Raw genomic sequence first — 19875 nt, 5'->3', positions numbered from 1 at the left:
CCAGGCCAGCACTGCAGCAGGTACAGGCTGCTGTGGGACTGTCTGCCCAGTGCCCTGAGCACATGTGGGAGCTCTGATCCACCCCACTGGTGTCACATCTCCTCCCTGACCTGCCACCCCCCTGCCTGGGAGCTGTGTCACATCTCATCCCGCACTGGTGTGCTTCTGCCTTGAACCCCCCAGGGCCACCAGGTCTGCTCTCCGAGCCCTCTGTGCCATGTCATCTAAATCCATGGAGCCAAGCAACCCCCAGTGATAAATTCATCACTTAGCCATTGGCTTTCCTCCTAAAATCCTCTTCAGGGAACAATTCTCCCATGTCTGATACAGTGACTAATTGATAACTTTCTTTAAGGGGACTGCACGATAACTTTCTTTAAAGCAGTATATTATGATCAGTGGGTTTTCCAAGGAGTGTGCTGCTCTCTTAATTCTCACCTTCATTATTTTAATACCTCTGTAAAATGGGTTTCTAATGGATCTATATTGCCATAAAACTTTAGGGATGGTGGGTGGGTGTCAATAAATTCATTGCAATCTGAGCAGCTCTGCCAGCCAGGTAGGGAGCAGAGTGACAGGCTCTAGGGAAAAGTCAGGTCTTGACTCAGGATTGCAGCTTCCAGCAGCATGACCTTCCCTGATTTGACCCCGTCCTGCTGTTTCTGAACACCTTGCAAAACTTCATTAAGCAACATGACTAGTATCTGTCACAAGCAATTCTTTCTCTCCCACCTCCTCACCCCAGGGATAAGTCATATCAGCTCTGTCAGGAATACAGAAGCTGCCCTAGGTACAATCCAGCCCCAAGTGTTGATACCTGGTGAGTCTGTACAGAGCAACAGTCATCACATCACAGCGTTTTCACCCAAAGTTCCCAAGGCAGGCAATTAATGTACATTATATTGGCATCAATCCCCTTCAAAATGTCCTCTGCCACTGGCAGAGGAGGAAGGCAGCAGCCAGGATGCCCAGCTTAATCAAAGAAAGAATGAAGTGGATGTTATGGCCCTCTGAATGTTTTACAGAGGTCAGATTATTCCCATGTGTATTACCCAGAACATTGGGAAAAACTCTTTCACCACAGAGTCCATCACCTGTTCTCATAAAAACTGCCCAAGAATCTTATTTTTGTCTCATCCACATGGGATATCATAACTCATTTTCACCTTGAACACTGAAGCTGCTGGCCCAGCAACTGCTCAGAAAGGAAATGCTTACAGAAATGCTGTAAGCATTTGCCATTCTGCCACCCTTTACCCTGAAGAGCTCCCAGGATTAGGAGGTGATGCCCACACACAGCACGTGTGATATTACAAAAATGTTGGAGGCTGAAATCTGTTCTGTTGTTCCACTGCCAGCATTGGATGACTGATATATATTATAAAGTCCTGCTGCAAAACCCCACCAAAGGCTGGTTTGTCCTGAGGAAATGGTGTTGGGCTGCCACAGGCACTGCACAGACCAGTGTGGGAGCAGTGCCTGACCCAAGGACTGGAGTTTGTTTTTTAACTTAAGTATTTGTAAGTTCTGTCAGCACTGCTTTGATGGCTGGTGGGGTGCTAGAAGGTATTCTCCCTGGCCCTGGTTTCAGAAGAATTTTCATCCCTTAGGTGTTTCTTGGCTGCAGATGTTTGAGCTGCCAAAAAAAATCAGACTGACATATATACAGCAAATTAACCCTTTTGTGGCCTGGCCCCAACTCTGCTTTTTTTCCATTGGGGTGAGAGGCTTGCAAACAGGAAGGAAAACCAAAAGAACCTTGACTTTTGTGACCAAAAGCACATCATGAAAACAGCTCCAGTGCTTCCCATACGTGCAGGAGGCTCTGTGTGGGGTGAAGACAAAAATATACAAACTGAAGGAGACTTGGAAAAACCTTTTTGGTAAGGCTTCTTTTCATCAGAGAAGCAGTGGCAGCTTCCTCCCACTTCATTGAAATGTTGGGTAATCAAGGGTTTTTCCCTTTCTGCTGCAGGATTTTTATTACAAACACTTGGCTTGGTGTCCCTGTCAGTGCCAGAGGTGACAACTCCAGTATTTCACTGGGGGTTTGTGTGCTCAGCAAGGGTTTTCTGTACAAAACCAGGGTTTTCTGTTACATTTGCAGCCATGCCTGGGTGATGAGCACTGTCTGTGCCACTGGAACACTCTGTGTCTTCCCTCTGCTTGTTCCAGCCCCCTTGTACCAATAAGTGATGACCTAAAAACCAGAGGAAGAGAGGCTGATTAATGGCAATACTTTTATTCTCAGAAGCACAATGAGAAATTTCTATCTTGGCACATTCCTCCAGCCTACAGACAACTCGAGGTGCCACATTCACAGGTTCCAACCTCCAAACCATTGCTTCCTCTCCCCCAAAATAAGCTATGGGGTGAGCTGTGGGGTAAGCAAATCCTGGGCTCTGAGCCCTCAGTTCAGGGCAGATTATGTATTTATTGTAAAACAGCTATTGATAATAAGCAGAACATGTTATCACTGCTGCTGTGGCAGGCAGGGTAGGCAGTCATGTGCTCCTTGCTCGCTTTTTGGCCTCGGGACACTTGTGTTCCTGTTTGTACAATAGCTCTGCTTGGAGAGAAAGAATAAAAAATACCATGTTTTCCCCCCCTGCCAGATTGCTGTTTAGCATCGTGCTACATCTCTCTCGTGGGAAATACAGGTTAGAGACTCTCGGGCTGGGGAGGGAATTGAATCCAGATGTTGTGCTTTCTGGGCAAATGTTTCAAGTATTTGGTTGTTACACTAAAAAAAGGGGGAATCAGCTCATCCAGTGAAGGGTGTGAGGTGAACTACCAGACTCCTGTGATGATGCTCACCACAGTGGGTTTGCTGATGTGAAATGTCTGTGCCAGACATCAGGAGGAATGTGGGGTACCAGGTTTTCAGGAGCCTTTTCTGCTTTGGGCCAGCGCCACAGAGAGGACATTTCATAGCTGGATACAATCACCCTGATGTGGAGGTGTCACAGCAGGGCATGGTCCCAGCAAGTGGGAGGAGAATGTGGGGAAAGAAACGTAAGTCATGAAAGTGAGTTTCTCTAAAAAAAAAAAAAAGATTTATAAGTTCAGTGCACTTCATTAATGGTTGAATCAAAGACCTTTGAGGTCTTTTCCAATTTAACAATTCTATGATTCTGTGTAAGTGTTCACCCTCAAGACACAATTTGTGGTAAGGATGTGCTTGCATCCTTCCTTCTGTAGAAATGGCTTGCATGTTCATATTTTCCTTGGAAAACTTGGGAAGAGCCCGTGGTATCCTGGATCCTCATTTCCCAGAGCAATCCTGCCCATCTAACCTGTGACCTTCAGACAAGGGACAGCCTTGGAGCATCACTTTGTGTGGGCTCTGGGAAATCCTCTTCAGCATCAGAGACTGGATTCTCCTTAAGGAATGAGGTTGGTTGTGTCACTGGAGCATGGCCAGTGCTCGAGTCAGGCTTTGACATAAATGTTCTCATTGCTGTGGGTAAGAAGTGCAAGAAGTGCTCAGTGACGATTTTGCACTGGGTTGGATGATACAAACCCAAACAAGAGGTGTCAAGTCTATGGTGGAGGAATGTTTTGCCCGGGTGTGGTTGAGCCACCCCAACACAGCCCTGAATGTGTGAAGACCTTTGCTTAGCTCGGCTTTGTCACTCTCAACTGTATCTGTGTGTCTGGCTCTTTGTGCTCAAAGCCACCCACCCAGCACACCCAGCACCCTGGGAACACTTTGGTCTGTCCCCTGAGACACAGGCACACTGGGCAAGTGGAGGTTTACAAGGCAGCAGCAGAATTCCTCCTGCTCTGTGAGCACTGAACCTCTGGCATCATCTGTCCCTTTTCCTCCCCTTCACACCAGCTCACATCTGTTCTTACTCACGTGTGACAAAAAGCCACTACCTGAGCGCTGGGGGGAAGGAGAGGCTTCAAAGGCACCAGAGCAATGGCTCCTGTGCTGGAGCAGCTCTGGAAAAACACAGCTCAAGGAGAAGCCTGTGCCCTGCCAGGGTCCTGTCAGCTCAGGGCAATTAGGGGACAGATGTACCATGTGTGGTGACAGCAGCCACCAGCTGCTGCAGAACCTCAGCTCATGATGCTGGGGGTCAAACCCACCTGGATCTGTGCAAGCCCCCAAGGAGAACAACCAGGGGAGTGGAAGTCAGCAGGAGACTAAAGTAGAGGGGAAAAAAAATCAAAATTACATTGGATACAGCACTGTATTCAATGGTGAAAGAGCTCAGGTAAGACAGGAGAAGTTTTTAGAATGTTGTTTTCTATCTGTTAAGGACGGTATTTTTTAACAGGGGTGTCAAACACAACGGGCTCTCCGTGTCTGTGGGGCTGTGGTTATATCATGCTTTTGATGGTAATTTTTCCAGGGCCAAGAAAACAGATTAGTACACAAATCACTTTCAGTTTTATTCCATTTTGACATTTCAGGGTCTCCAGCAACTTGGCATCACTCTGCGAAGCCAGAAATATTTGTGTGCTAAAAGTGTGGTTTGAATTACAAATATTTCAACATTCACAACGGGTAATTTAGGGAACCAGGAACATTCCTCAGCACAATTGCCAAGCAGTTTTTGGTGCAGGGCAGCCTCCTGTAGGTGCACGATGAGGATGTTGTACCATAAACATGGCATGTGGCTGCTTCTGTTCTGCCTCTGGAGAGGCTGGTTTGTCAGGAGAGCAAAATCTCAGTGGAAAGCAGCTCCAGGGCAGGTTGGGAAGGAGTCTATAGGTGCTGACCTACATTTAAGTAAGGAGAGTGAGGGGAAGCTGAGCTGGCCCTTGGGATGACACAAGGGCATTTTCCCCTTCCAAGCCAGGTCTGCCACCACGCTGGTGTATGAATTCACTCCCTGTGAAAGGTGCCAGACTGACATTCAGAATATGGGGGGGGGGTGGGGGGGAAGAGCCTTGTTCTTAATAATTCTTTCTCTTCTTTGTGCTGATGAAGTACAATGGGACATTTAAATCTGATTTTTATAACATTTTGCATTGCTATAGATCACGGTCTGACCTGGAGAAGACACTTTGTTCTGACTACAATGATCTGATATTTCATATTTTAGTATATATATAATTATTTTTTTTTGTCTTCCCCGTCGTGTTTCTGTTGCATTCTGGCACAATATGGGCTCCCTCCAGTGGTCAAGGGGCTCCGGGCTGCCACCGCCGTTTGCCCAGGGGCTGGCACAGGGTGGCTTTGGGGCTGGCACCACAAATCCCGACGGGAATGGTCCAGGGACCGGGCTGCTCTCAGCCCAGATCCCCGCTGTGGGTGCCGGCAGTCCCAGCCCTGTGTGTGAGCCGGGTCCGCTCACATCCCAGTGGAACGGCCCGAGCAAAGAGAGATTTGGGCTCTGGATTTCCTTCCAGTTCCCAAAGCGTTCACTGCAGAACGGGGAGAGGAAACAGGAGAGGAGAGAGAACCGGAGATCTGCTGAAAAGACCCAGACACAACAACTTGTAACAAAAAAAAAAAATACTCTTTTTTTTTTTTTTTTTTTTTGCTTTCCCGTGGTATTTTGAGACCAGACCCTGCCTTTCTGCTGACAGGAACAGCTGATGTGGTCATTGTGGGGGACAAGTTCACCGCTGCCGCTCTGAGATGTGACATTTCCATCTCCCCTCCCCGACGTGCGGGGCTCCCGGCGGCCGCCCGGGCTCGCTCAGCCACGGATGCTTTTAAAACACCAGAATTATTGTGGAGGCACCCAAAATAGGACGGGGATCCCCTCCCACGGCCAGGAGCCCGGCAGGGCTGTGCAGGAAGGTGTCCTGGAGGGCTGGGATAGCCCAGAGTGTACCCAGGTGTGTGTTCACACCTGTGTGTGTGTGTGTGTGTGTGTGTGTGTGTGCTCACACCTGTGTGTGTGCCCGGGCCCTCCCAGCCCGCACTCCGCCCGTGCCAGGGGATGGCTGTGTCCATAGGGATGGATGGTTGGAGGCCAGGGATGCTGTCAAAAAGATGGGGGGCTCTTGGCCACTCGGGGCGCAGCAGGAATGTGTTTAACCCCCATTTCCACCCGCAGTGACCCCCGCAGAGCCCCAGCCTGGGGAGGTGTGTGAGGAGGGGTGAGGGCACTGACCCCATTCGCACGGGGTGGGGGGGAGCCCCTCTGCACCCCTTTATACCCCTTTGGGGGGCACAGCTCTACTGCCGTCCCCAGGGGTGTGAGGAAGGGATGAATGTGGGTCTGTGTGTGTGTGTGTCAATGCACCAACCCCATTCGCACGGGGCTGGGGGTGAAGCCCCTCTGTACTTTCAGGGAGGGGGCACAGCTCTCCTGTCCCCCCACCTCCCTGCAGGGCTGTGTGACGGAGGGATGAATGCTCCAACACCCATATGCACGACTGTGTGTGTGTGTGAAGCCCTTTGGCACCCCTTCCTGGGCGGGCCCAGCCCCCCTACACCCCTTTGGGGGGACACATCTCTCGCCCTCTCTCCTCACACACATGGGGGGGGTTTGCGAGGGAGGGGCGAATTGCTGCCGTTTTCACGGTGTATGTGTGTGTGTGTGTGTGTGTGTGAAGGCACCGACCCCCATTTTCCCGGGGTGGGGTGGGGGTGACCCCTCTGTGCTGGGGGGGGGGGGGGTGTCACAGCGCTCTCCCCCTCCCCCCGCGGGGCGCGCGGCGGTGGCGGGAACGCGCGCGCCTCTGCTGAGGGGGGGCCGGGCGGGGGGGGGGAAGACGGAGTAGGGGGCGTGGCCCGCGGCGCGCGCGCGCGGCCTCGCCGCTGTTTGGCTGAGGCCGCCGCGCTCATTTGCATATCGGCGGGGGCTCCCCGCCTCCCGCTCTCTTCCCGCCCGCGTCACGTGGTCGGAGGGTCGGGTGTGGGGGGGGGAGGGGAGGGGGGAGCGCGCGGCACTTCCTGTTGGCGGCCAGCGCGGGAGGGGGCGCGCGCGCGGATCCGCCCCGCGGTCTCGCGCTGCCTGGCGGGGCTCTGTCAGTCAGCGACAAAATGGCCGCGGCGGCGGCAGCGGCGGCAGCGGCTCCTCTGCTCCCCAGGGCGGCACCGGCGGCAGCGGCGGCGGCGCGGAGGAGCGGGGGACCGGCCCGGCGGCACTGAGCCCGGCACCGCCTGCCCTGCGAGCGGACGAGGCGAGAAGCGAGCGGGAGAGACGGCGAGAGGCGCTGCGTCCCCCCCCTCCCCCTCAGCACCCCGGCGGACCGACCGAGCCTTCCCGAGGCGCTGCTGCGGCTCCCCGGGGACACGCCGCCGCCTCGGCTGCCCCGCTCCCCGCCGAGCCCCGGGCCCCGGCTCCTCCCGCCGCCCGGCCGGGTCCGTGCCGGATCCCTGCGGAGGACACGGAGAGAGCCGCGGGATCCCCCCGCCCCGCCCGCCCGCGGATCCCGCTGCGAGCCAGGCACACACAGACTGTCGGGTTTCCCCGCTCCCTCCTCCCTCCGTGAAAAGACTTTGCTGGATCCTCCTCCCCGGATCCCCTCCCCGCGCTCGCTCCTTCCTGCGGGAGCGGCTGCTGGATCCTCCTCCCGGCCCGGATCGCCCGCGGGGTCCCTGCGGAGCCGCGGACCCTCCTCCCCTGGCAGAGACAGCGCTGGATCCTCCGCCCCCCCGGAGCTCCCGGCGGGATCCTCCTCCTGCCCGCAGCCCCATGTGAGACCGCATCCCCCGTGCCTCCGCCGTGCTCTTTTAGTTTGTTTTTCCCCCCCTCCTCCTTTTATTTTGAAGGGGGCATCCATCTTAAAACTCTTTTCTGGATCCCAGGTTCTCTTTTTTTTTTTTTTTGATTTGCACTTTTTTGAAAAACCCTCAGATGCTCCTCCATGTGGACTGAGAACCCATCAAGACACACACACGAGAACTCATCCCGATCAACTCCAAATCCTGGCTTTTCGTGGGTTTTGCTGCAACACATAAAAACAAACTTGTATTTAAGACACACTCGTGCAAAAATTTAGCTGGGGACTTGAACGTGTATTTTGTCTTGGTTTCTTGGTCTTGGTTATTTTTTTTTTTCTTCTTTTTTTTTTTTTTTTTTTTTTTTTGCTTCACTGGAAATCAGAAGCTTGTTTTGGAATTGGACCTGCTTTTGCTGCACTTCTCTGGGCTGGATAACACTGAAGCTCTTTGCTTTTCTACTTGGATAGTGTTTTCCTGTTGATCTGTTGGGTTTTTTTTCATCTCCTGTGTGGCAGACTTTTTTTTTTTTTTTTTTTCCCTGAGGGGGGTAAACAAACGACGAAAACAACAACAAAAAAACTTAATTTTTTTGGCCGTGTGAGATTTTTTTCGTATTCATATTCGTGAAATTACGGGTACATTTACAAAAAATTAAAAAAAAAAAAAAAAAAGAAAAAAGAATAAAAATAAGAAAGGAACACGTCAGAGAGACCCCTACACGATAGACAAAATAGTCACTTGTTTCCTTACAGCAAGACTGAATCGAAAGCTGCCAAAGAGCCCCATAAAGAAAAGACTAAAAGGTAAGAAGGGGTAAGAGCTTCTTAGTGCAGGCACGGGAGAAGTTAACAGGGGAAGAGACCTGCAAAGCCAGTGCATTCCTCCTTTTTCATAAGTCTGAACGAGATTATTATAATTTTTAAACTGTTTGTTAGTCTCAGCGAAACCGGAAACACCCCAAAACATTTCAAAATCCATTTTTTTTAATACGATTTCTTAAAAACGTGAACAACCTCCGCATTACTTTTTTAATGGTAGAATTAATTCCGTATTTTTTCTCTGTCCGGAATGGCTGTTTGGCCGCGCAGAGCGAGCAGAAAGTGCCATTTGTGAGCGTGTTGTGCCGCTCAGACATGACATGAAGGCAGCTTCTGCTGCAAGGCACGACCGTATGCTCCTGCTTTAGAACTTACACGTGTGAAAATTATCGCAGAGCGGCTTGGAATTTATCCCAGGGCTGGAAAAATTGTGGGCATGGCCAGCAGTGCTGCCCTGTGGGCGAGCACACGAGCTCCAGCTTTGTCCTTCATGGCTGCTTTCTCTTAAATGTTAAAATATCTACATTTGGGGTATTTCTCCTCTTTCCCCCCCTTGGTATGAGGTTGTGGGGATCCGCAGTAATTTTCTCCTGAGTATTCACAGAGAGATCTTGGTCTAAACCTGGAGTGTCCAGGGGGAGAGAGAATATTAAACAGAGTTTATTCCTTTAACTGCGCCGCAGAAGGGGAGGAAAATGGGGAGGGCTCAGTTGTTAACCTGAGAAATCTTGAAACACTGGAAGTTTATTAATTGTTCGACGCTTCTTTGTTTGTATCACAAGTTTGTGTCAAAGGTTAATCTTCTTAATATGTAATTAGTTGAAGGTTCAATTATGGGATTTATTGAACTCAATTGGGTTTTCCCCCCTCTTTTCCCATTAAAAATAATACTGCAGGTCTTTGTGGCTAGTTTATTTTCTGCTACAACTCGAGTGTATCTGCGAGAAGAGATTTATTCAATTATTCTAACAGCCAGTTTAAATTTAGAAATAATCTTTGGGACGTCATACCCGTGTCTGTTGCATATTTTTCCCTCTCGTTTGCATATGTATTTATCTGGCGAATTATGCTAATTTATGTACAGAAATTTGCTGTGGACATTAGGCCGGTTAAGGTAATTAAAATTCCAATAAATCCCGCTGTTACTGGGCTGGCCGGTGGTGCAGAGCTTTAAATCAGGTGGGTGTCGGTGGTGCTGTGGACCTGAGGACAGACAATGCCAGAGCGGAGGAGCAGGAGAACATCTGCACTGCTGCTGGAGGCGCTGGGAGAGCGAGGCATGCCTTCCAAATCCTGCCCTCCTTCCCTGCGGTGGGTGGGTTTTTTAGGGTTTTGTTTTTTTTTTTTTTTATTTCCCGACGACTGAGAATTTAAATGGAGTTTCCTCTCGGATATTACTTTTTTTTTATTTTATTAATAATAATTTGGAGAAGGTGGTGTGAAGGTACGCACAGGTTCTCACTGCTTCCCCTGGTGTTTTCCAATAGAAGGTGACTTGCAGTGGGTGCAACCTGTGCTTAACGCATCAGAGTTTCCCAGAGCCGCGGTTCCCCGGGTTCAGGAATCCCTGGGATGTCTGGCCGGCTGCTCCTGTGTGTTATTTGTGAGCTCAAAATGGTGTGCTGAGAGGAGCAGCCCTCGCATGCGCTGGCGTCCTTGCTCTGGCTTCTGGAATTCTTTCCAGAGCGTGAAAGCATCAGTGTCAGTCCTGGGTACCCCAGTGAGGAATCTGCTCCAGCCTCTCTGAGCTCGGTGTGCCCTGGGCAGCGCTGTGGTGCTTTTGGGGTGAGATTGCAGAAGCCCAGCTGGTGCATAACCTAACCTCAAGTCTGTGGAAAAAAAGCTGTAGTAAATCAGATCGATTTGAACTTTTTTTAGGAAAAATCAGTGCTTAAGGCACCATCAATAGTGTAATAATGCCTTGTGTGGCTTTCTCCTTATCTTCAAAGGGGAAGGGATCATTTCTGACTGGCAGTGCTCTGCCTGGCTTCCTGAGATGAGGGAGGTTCATTACAGTCCAGCCCCCGGAGAACAGGTGCTGCCACAGGGAAAAGTGCTGCAGCCAGGGCTTGCTCCGGGGCGAGAGGGATGGGGATTAGGAGGGGCTCTGTTTTAGCCAATATTTGGTACTTTTGTCTAAAGGTTTTGTTTGTAGCAATGAAAGAAACAAGACAGACAAATCTTTTTATTGAGAGCTCCTCTGGATTGCAGCAGGATATATTTAGGACATATTAATGTTCTATGTGTGGATTCCCATATTGACAGATGCGAGTCTGGGTATCCATCAGACTGTGAACTGTTGTGTTCCACATGGGTGGTTTGTGTGCTGTACATCAGCTCTCCAGCACATGGATTATTTTGGAGCTGTCAGCGGCGCAGGGCGTCAGTCCCAGCGCCTGGGAATGTCCTTGTGGGCAGCCTTGGGCTGTGCCATTTCCCCGCTGGCCACAGCAGAGTGGATTTTGGTCTGGGACACTGCCCGAGGGCTAAAAACAGTTTGGGGACTTGGAGGTTCACCCTCAGCCACGGCAACTTGGCTTCCTCCAAAATCTGTCTGCGATCACCTGTGAGTGGATGAGTTTGCCCACTGCAAAGCCTGCTGGACCTTGCTGGGATCAATGAAAACCCCCATCTCTGCTGAAATTTCTGGTTTCTTTTCCAGGATTTGTCTTTTCTAATGAGATAACACACTCTGCTTTTGAGATCTTTCACTGATGTTTGAGGGAGTTAGGGTAATTTTGTACTCTTTTTACTTGAAAGTTTTTTAAGACTTTAAAAATTATGAGATTAAATTTTGAGAAAAACATAATTGGGCATAAGACTACTTTTAATCTGAAGATTCTTTGTTGAAGTTCTCAAAGCTCCCATGTTCCATACCTTGCCAAGTATGGACTAACAATAAAACAGGATAAAGCAAAAGGTTTTGTCAAGCAGGGGCTTATAATCTCCTTGTGTAGTGGAGCAAACTGTTGCTGAGTGGCAGTTTTATAGAAAGCATAGCTTGAAATTAGTCTAGAAATAAACCCGCTTATTTTTCAGTTTTTGATTCACTTCATTGAGAAAGGCCAGGGATTTTATTGACAGAGTTACTGCCTGCTGTTCACTCCAAATGACCCACACTTCTGTAGCCCGTTCAGATGCTCCGTGCCGTGGTGCCTCCTTTTCTCTTTCCTCTTACATTTACTAAAAGCCCAATGGCAGCGTTTACTTTCAGTTTTAGCTGTGGGGACTTAACCAAGAGCGGGGGATGTGGGAACGGGTAATATGTTAACTTAGCAGCTGGCCTCGCCGAGATAAACATGCGCTTTTCCAAATGCTGTCATCTGGCCCCTTTCCAAAACAAGCTGAAGGAGGAGGTCAGGGGTGGAGCCATTCCCTGCTTCAGTAAAAAGAGGCTTTCATTTGGAAAGAATCGCCAGATCGTATTGACTAAAAGAACTGAAGATTTAAAATAAAATGACCAAACCTTTCCTGACTAAACTAAATGGTCTCTCTTGATGACTTGAATTTAAGTGCCTTGTTACAGTGCTGCTTCTCTTTGAAGGTTCAGCAGCTTCAATGCAGAGTGCATATTTCTGCTTTTTTAAAAAAAAAATCAGTGCTTTATATAAGACTTTGAACATGACAACTGATGAAAAATGTTTTATCTTTGGTTACAGTAGAGACCTGCAACACAAAAGTGCTATTGTTTTAATTGTTCAAAATTCAGATTACAAGATAATGGTAATACCATTAGGAGGTTTTCCCTTGGCCTAGAAGCTGCAGGTAGGAGTGTGTCGATCCCTCAGTATTAAAGATGAATGATAAGGAAACCTCTTAAATGCCTGTGACGCTGCAGTCTAGCCAATTTAGGATCAGCTGATGCCTTCTAGTGATAATGGCTTGAGGTTTTCAGCTGTATTATGAAGATATCAGCCAGAGCAAATAGTGTTTAGAAGAGAAGTATACTTTATTGAATGGGGAGATGATCTAGAAGTGACAGTAAATTGCATTACTAAATGATCTATGTGCTCTGCGCCGTCTCTTCACTGGCAAATGCTGTTGGTAAAATGAAAGATGGTTATTCTTAATGTATGAAAGCAGAGGAATCAAAGTATTATTTGATCTCCCTTTAGGAATCTGTGCTAGTTAGGAAAATTGTCAACTGAAAAAGCATGGCTTAGTTGTAAGTCTTAAATGCCAGAAGTAGATGTACTTAGGGTTATTTTATCATTACTTAATCATGGTTAACTTCACTGTGGATTCCCAAATACAGTTACAACTGTGTTTTCTGAAACTTCATTTGTGCACCTTCCTGCCTTGTCACTAATATGTTTTAAAATCTCCCACCCAAGATATAAATGTCCGAGTTTGATGATAAACAAACTGCCTGTTCTTGCACAGATCAGTCACTGTGCTCTTTGAGGTTGTGTCAAAGATGGTGGAAAAATGCAGCACTGCTCTAAAATATGCATCTGATTCTTTTGTCTTTTTTTTTTTTTTTTTTTTTTTGAAGAGTAGCATGTCTCTCTTCCTCCCAATAGATAGGCTTCTGTCACTGAAGGCAGCTGTAAATAACTGGCTGTTGTTGCATCTCAAGATTCAGAGTACCAGGCAAATCTGAGTGAGTTTTGGTCTCAACAACCCTGGGTGTGAATCAGCGCTGTAATTTTTCACCACCGAGGTCTTGAACGTAGTTGTAATTCAAGTTCATAAAATATTAGCAGCCCTGACGGTCCTGAGGTCTGGTTTCTGGAGCTCTTCCCCGTGGGTTTGCAGCCAAGGATGGCTGAGAGCGAGAACAGTTATCTGTGCTGCAGCAGTGATGGTTTATGGCTGGGTGCCCGGATTGTCTGGCTTTGCACACAGCTTTATAGTTTGCCTTTGAGGGCTGTGGAGGAGGTGGAAGTCATTTGTAATAAACAGCTATCTGCAGCCTGCTTTTTCTGGGGTTTGAAATGTACAGCCATTTAAAAAATTGCAAGCTAGATGTACATTTACTTAGATCTCAGTCTGGAACTTCTATGTTTTAGGAGCTCGGTTATGAGAAATGGTAACAATTGCTTAATACTTTGTATTGAAAATGCCTAATATTTATCCCTCAGATGTTTGGGTTGGTTTTTAAGCTCTACATTGCTGGACAATGAGGTTTTTCAGGTGGCCTTTTTGAGAGAGAGAGAGAAATTGACTTGTCAAATCGGTTGGCATCCTTTGTGGTAATTAAGCCCCAGAGAAAAAAATGTTTATATATCTCAAAATAGTTATCATGCAGCTACCAGCTATAGACTCATTTAGGAAAAGATAACAGCCACCCCCCTTCCACTGCAAGGAAAACAGCCACCCTGGGCTATGTTTAGTGGCTGCCCCTGGCTGTTTTCAGAGGGAGATCCATTCTTCCCTCCACTTCTCTCCCCCCAGCTTCTTGTTCATGGGGTCTGTGCATGTTTTCCCGTGCTGATTTTCTGAAGGGATGGTGGTGCTGCCTTTGTTAAAGTCTTGCCCAAGAGGAGTCTCTTAGAATGGCATTACCTGGTTTTTCTTAGTTGTGCTGTTTTCCTTCCTGTTCCTTTCTTCCCTTCCTGTGTTCTGTGTGCACAAAGTCTACAGTTTTCTCTCTCATCCTGCATTTCCAGGGCTTCCTGATGGGGAGTGGGAGAGCTTTTTGTTTTGCTGGAGGGATAGCCCTTGCCGTGGCTTGGATACGTTCTGGGTGGTCAGTACCTCCACGGATCGATTGTTAGTCCAGGCTGACTTCTGCCAAGTCTATTTTAAGCTCAGCCAGATATCTGTGTTGTGTCAGTCTGATTTCACTCCTGCCTCCGAGGCTCAAGCCTCTCAGGTCTTTTAGTTCTTCAGAATTCCAGAGTGTTTTCATGGCTGATGCTCACGTCATTCATTGGTGCTGACAATGGACATCCTTGTTTTTAAACAGTAGCTGGTTACTGGTAAACAAAAGAGCATCAGCCCAGTGCTTTAACACAAACCATTCTAGAAAAAAGGAGCAGTTCAGGGAGAATGCCAAGGAAAAAAAAAATCAGCTATAGAGATGCATAATGTGCCGACTGCCATTTTCCTGTGCTCCTACAAGGTCATTAAGAGACCGTAGAAAGGTGGTCTTGTCTTGGTGGTGTTTGTGATGGTTTTTCTTGAACTCAGTGAATGTTCACAGTAGCCTTGAGGATGATCTTGCACATGAAATACGAAGCTGAAAACTTCAGTGGCACTGCAGGCATAACCTAATGGGGTGTGTGTGTAAATCAAGTCAGTCTCTTTACACAAGTGTATTACCAAAGGCAGGAGCAGAATTCCTCATTATCCCTCTGCTAAGGTCGTTCTGTTGATCTGCAGGTCTCAACTTTCCTCTTCCCTCAGTGTTTTTAATTGCACTTACCAAGTGCACAAACTTACTTAACAGGGGAGAATTGCTTCCATTGTTTGTGTTGTCTGAATTTTTACCACATCATCACATCATCAGCTTTGAAATGGGGGATTGAAGTTCTTTCTCTTACAAAAGATGCTCCATCTCTGCAAATCTAATCATCCTTATCTCCTTATGCTGTCATGGCTGGAATGCTGTAAGTGCCCAGTACTGTGCCTCATTCCTGTTTTGTGATGCAGAAAAAAATTGCCCTTAGTTAAAAATAACCTGTTGGCATATGTGTGCTGTTCACATCTTCCTGCCTATTGAATTATTTGGTTTCTCTTTGCTGATGTGAACTATAATGAGGTATGTGTTTATCCTGAATCTTTCAAAAATAAATGAATATGAAAGATGCAGCATCTGATGAGGAAGGAGGAGAGCCTAGTGGTAGCAAAGTAATGTATTTAATGTTTTCTAGTATGATCATAATAAAATATGTGTCTGATCCAGGTGTGGAGCTAAATTTGGTCTCTCACAGTAATAAACTGCTGCTGCTAAGGAGCAGAGTCTGTGTATAAATAGCACTGTTTCAGATGAAAGATTTATTATCTGGGAATTAGTGGAGCTTGGTGAGTGTGTAATTTTTACTATTTCTGTTCTTCTGATCAATCTCACAGAACTCAGCTCCTTCACTTGAGAAAGGAATGGTCCGAGTAAGTCTCATTACACCAACAGTGCATTAGAGATTTCAGTCTCTATACTCTACCACATTTACACATAATAATCGAATAAAGCAATGGTTGGCTTAGTGGATGGATGTTTACATAATGATTTGCTTAAAAAAATGCTCAACTTAAATTTTTTCTTACGTTTGTGAGAATGAAGTGTGCTTCACAAATTTCTAGGTGAAATATGGCAGTGATGACAAAACTCATTGCTTTTGAAGCCAACAGCCCAGACTGATAGATAAAATCTATTTTATCTGGGTGATATTGCAACACTGATAGTCCAACAGCACTGAAATTGTGCTTCCATCATCCCCCAGTCCTTCAGTTCAGCATCCAGACAAGCAAGAGCTGCTCTTTCTGGAATTCTGTCTGCATCTACTGATCAGATAACATACATGGAGACATATTGGATATATTTCTGAGAATATTTGCTCCCCTGGGCATTTCGTGCACTAAATGAAGGCATAAAATAGTTATTACAAAGATCATAATTGACCATAAATTGATTTCCAAAGTGGTATTTACTGCAACTAGTTTTCCTGTCCTGGAAGATCATTTATGGCTATTTCCTTTCCCCATTTCTCCCCCACCCTGTCTCTCCTCCCCCATGGAGCTGCTATTCATTTGCTAAGTTGAAAAATGGGTGATGGCCCATTCTGATGCTAGAGCTGATATTCTAATTTATGCTTTTACTATGCAAAGTGAAGAAGAGGAGGGAGAAGTTTATTTCCATTAAGTTCATCAAGTTTTAAGGATTACCCTTTCAGCACTGCAGCGCTAATCTTTTAAACTCTGGTAGGTTTGTGGAAGGAAAGGTGCTAGCATGGATTATGCTGTTTCCTTAATTTTGGATGATAGGATAAATCTTTAACTGAATCCAGTTTCCAGCCTAAAGATAGGTACAGAGTAGTTGTTTCTTATCTTACTCAAATTATGTTGCCGGCTTAATTTTCAAAGCAGCCTTTTAGCTGAAGATGCAGTGGAACAAAAACTTAAAAGCTTCAAAATGTATTTTCTGTAGGTTAAATTACACAATTATGGTGCACAACATGTTTTGATTTTTGTAGTGAAATACTAGGAGTGTATAAAGTGCAACAAACCAAGGAGATTTTCTTCATTTGTGTTTAAACTTTCACGAATTTGCAGTGCACAACTTTTAGTACAGTTTATTAGTCTATAGCGTGTTTTGTCTTCCTTGACTGGGATCAAATTTGGTGTTAACCTCCTGCCGAGAATTCCAGGACCCCTGACATTTTATTGTGACTCTTGATTAGCTCACCAGGGTTCCTGCTAAGAATTCTTCTTTCATTCATTTGATAAATTGAATTCCCTATTCACAGTGCCTTTAAATAGAATGGTATTTGGAAAACTTGAAGACAACAGCTTGAATGTTGAATGAGCTCACTCAGCAAATTTAAAAATGCAGAAGAAGGAAATTATGGGTTTGTGTATTCTTAAATCTTCTAAAAGAATAAACATCTTACAAAGACTTAGATCTCCATCATCATACTTGCTTTAAGTGTATTTCCCCTTTTGGTTTCTAAGACAAGGAATTCTTTTGACATCTCTTTTCCCTTTTTCATCTTGTCTTGCCTTGTTGTGTCAGGAGCTGTGCATTCACTTTACCTGTCCATGTGGGAAGAGATGTAATGAGGTGACACAGCACAGAGGGACTTCAGCTTCCCAAGGCAGGGGGTGTGTTGTGGTGTGGAGAGAGAACCCCTCATCCTTCCCACCCTGGGCTCTACAGCATGAGGAACAGTGTCCTTATATTTTTCTGAGTGTAGATCTTAAGGCACCCCTTCCGTGTGAGGCTGCTCTCCTTGGATTCCCCATCCAGGTATCTGCATGAGCTTCTGGAGTCAGGGCTGCAGCAGTGTCCCACCACTGGTGTCTCCTGAGGTGACATCCAGAGATCTCTGTGCTGTGCTAGCAGAGCCCACCCTCTGTCTTCCTAGAGATTGGCTTCTACAGCTTCTGCCACACATCTGGGAAATGATTTTAATATCACAGGAAAGCCTGGGCTGGAGTGGACCTTAAGTTATCTCAGAAGGCAGATGAGTGTTCAGGTCGAGTGACACGTGTGTGTCTGGTCACTGCTGCTCCTCACTGTCCTGCTGGTGTGTGTTGGTGTTGTTCTTGGACATGCCTGGTACAGTTTCCCTGCCTGTGGGCAGGAATGAGAGCAGTGTGTGTGCATTTTTCCACCGTGCCTGTGGCAGGAAGTGTGCCTAAGGAGAGGTGTTGCTCACCTTCCTGGGCCTGTTTAATCACTCTGGAACCACTCATGAGCATGGACACCCAATGGACCCGTGTGCCTGTGGCTGCTGTAGGCTGGGGGTGTCTTTCAGCACCACCTTATTCCCAGAATAAGCACAAGAGTAGCACCATAAGTGTGCCTGTGTTCAGGGTAATTTCTGGTTGCTGCCTTTTGATGCTGTAGGTTGTGTCGTCCAGCCCCACCTGTGTGAGAGCACCAACCTGATCTTCAGCTCTGGCAATAAGTTCACTGTGCTTTCACCTGCTGCTGACAAAGTGATGGGCTCAGAAATAATGGAACACTGACACCAAACTGATGAAAGGGAGAAAGGAAGATTAGGTGTGTTGAAAATCCCTACAGGCAAAACGGGCATTGTTGTAGTCACACAAACTTGCTTTTCAGTTTTTTTCAAAAGCAGAGCATAGAGGTTTAGCTGTGCTTGCTGGAGGGCTCTGAGGGTTTACTGCCCAGAGTTCCCAGCTGTGGCCTGTCCCTCCTGACCCCACTGTCCCTCCAGGATGACAGGTGCCTGACTGGCTCCACCAGCCTCCATCCCTGGGAGTGGTCAGCTCTGAGCCTGCGTGGCAAAACATCCTGTGGAGCTGCTGCTCCTGTTCCAGTTTCCTGGCCTCCTACATTGCAGTATCCCTGTGCAGCTGCTCCAGGAAGCAGTGCTCCTCCGAAGTGTTCTTGGAGTTCAGCTAAATGAAGCCAGCAGCTTGTCTGTGGGCTGCTTCTGCTCCTGGGTCAGCTAAAGGGTGACACTTGGTCAGTGAGGGGGACTGGCACGGGGCTCTCATCTTCTGAAGTACTTACAGAAACCAAAATAGCCAACAGTATCTGGAGAGACAGACATGCTGTGCTCTTGCTGAGCTGCTGGATTCCAAAGCTGTTTTCCTTTGTGCATTATGTCCCAGGAAGATTGGGGACGAGCTGTGGAGCAGATGCCAGATCAACTGCTGGTAACTATCATCAGGCCTGGGAGGGAGGCAGTGCTGGGAAAGTAAATCTGGTTATCTGCACTCCTCACAGTGTGTAGCTTAATTTTTCCATCAGTCTGTGTTTGCTGGGGGAGGAGAGTTGTTTTTCATAGTATGTTTCTTGCTGTTTGTAGCCTGCTTTGAGTGATGAATTTAATGCATGCTTTTTTTTTTTTTTTTTTTTTTTTTTTTTTTTTTTTTTTTTTTGGGGGGGGGGGGGTTGTGGGGTTTTTTTGCCTTTGATCCTTGCATAGCCTGAGTGGTGCCCATGGTGGGGTACTTAAGGTCTGTTGGGGTGTTGTCAGCAGATTGAGGGAGCAAATTCTGGTATGGTTCATGCCTGAAATGCGTAAATGAGTGAGGTTTGGTGTACAGTGTTTTAGCCCATGCCCAGATTTACCTAACTCTGTAAGCTGCCCTATGTTGGAATTGCATGTACACTAATAGGCCTGCACTGTGGAGAGCAGCACCTTCACAGGAGAGGGGATGTAGCTGTGTGGTGGCATCCCTGTGGGATTATCTGCATGAATCTTTTCATCTGGATTGGAACTTCCATGATTGATCAAGTGATTGTCCTCCCTTGCTGTGCTTTGATTGGCGTCATGTGTCTTGGAGTGCAGTTATCAGATTCCCTTTAAATAAAATGTCGCTGGATGATGAGTTCCAAGGGTGCAGTTAATGCTTTCCTGCTGCATGGGAGCAGACTGGAGCCAGGCTCCACCTGAAACAGGGATGGTGTGAATAGGAAATCCTCTGCAGTGACAGTTCTGCTCTGCAGATCCACTCTGGTGTGCACTACTTGGTAATGAAGGGGTGACACACCTGACAGTGCTCTCAACAGTGCACATCCCTCAGCCACCACACCAGGAGAAACTGAAGTGTTAAACAAAACCTAAAGGAAGTCTCTAGATGAAAAACTCCAAGCCATGCAAACATTTATTAGGACTTGGCAGTGCTCAAATAAGGGCTCTTCAAACTTCTGGCTTACTAGTCATAATTCATCTGTATCCTTAGTTTATAAAACTTTTTCTTCTCTGGAATTTCCCCCCCTCTTCTAGTCATTGGTAATAACCAGTAGAAGCTAAAACAAGGCCACGTCGGTGTGCTTTTGAA

The 19875-nt window shown here is 47.1% G+C and overlaps 1 protein-coding gene across 11 annotated transcripts in view; it reads left to right on the top strand.

Annotated features, from left to right (window-relative positions):
* The first annotated feature begins 7366 nt into the window (after positions 1 to 7366).
* TNRC6C (trinucleotide repeat containing adaptor 6C) overlaps positions 7367 to 19875 on the top strand; it is a 100006-nt gene continuing 87497 nt past the window's right edge. For 4 of the 11 annotated variants that reach the window (XM_083874408.1, XM_083874415.1, XM_083874413.1 and 1 more), the window contains exon 1: positions 7367 to 8439. The gene's annotated coding sequence lies outside the window, so the exon portion shown is untranslated. The remainder of the gene's footprint in view (positions 8440 to 19875) is intronic. The other 7 variants (XM_083874404.1, XM_083874414.1, XM_083874412.1 and 4 more) reach the window with 3 other exon arrangements.

The sequence above is a fragment of the Zosterops lateralis genome (genome assembly GCF_965231275.1).
Source record: "Zosterops lateralis genome assembly, chromosome: 18".
Classification (NCBI taxonomy): domain Eukaryota; kingdom Metazoa; phylum Chordata; class Aves; order Passeriformes; family Zosteropidae; genus Zosterops; species Zosterops lateralis.
The sequence above is the reverse complement of the archived record's forward strand: the minus strand, read 5'-3'. Positions and strand labels throughout refer to the sequence as shown.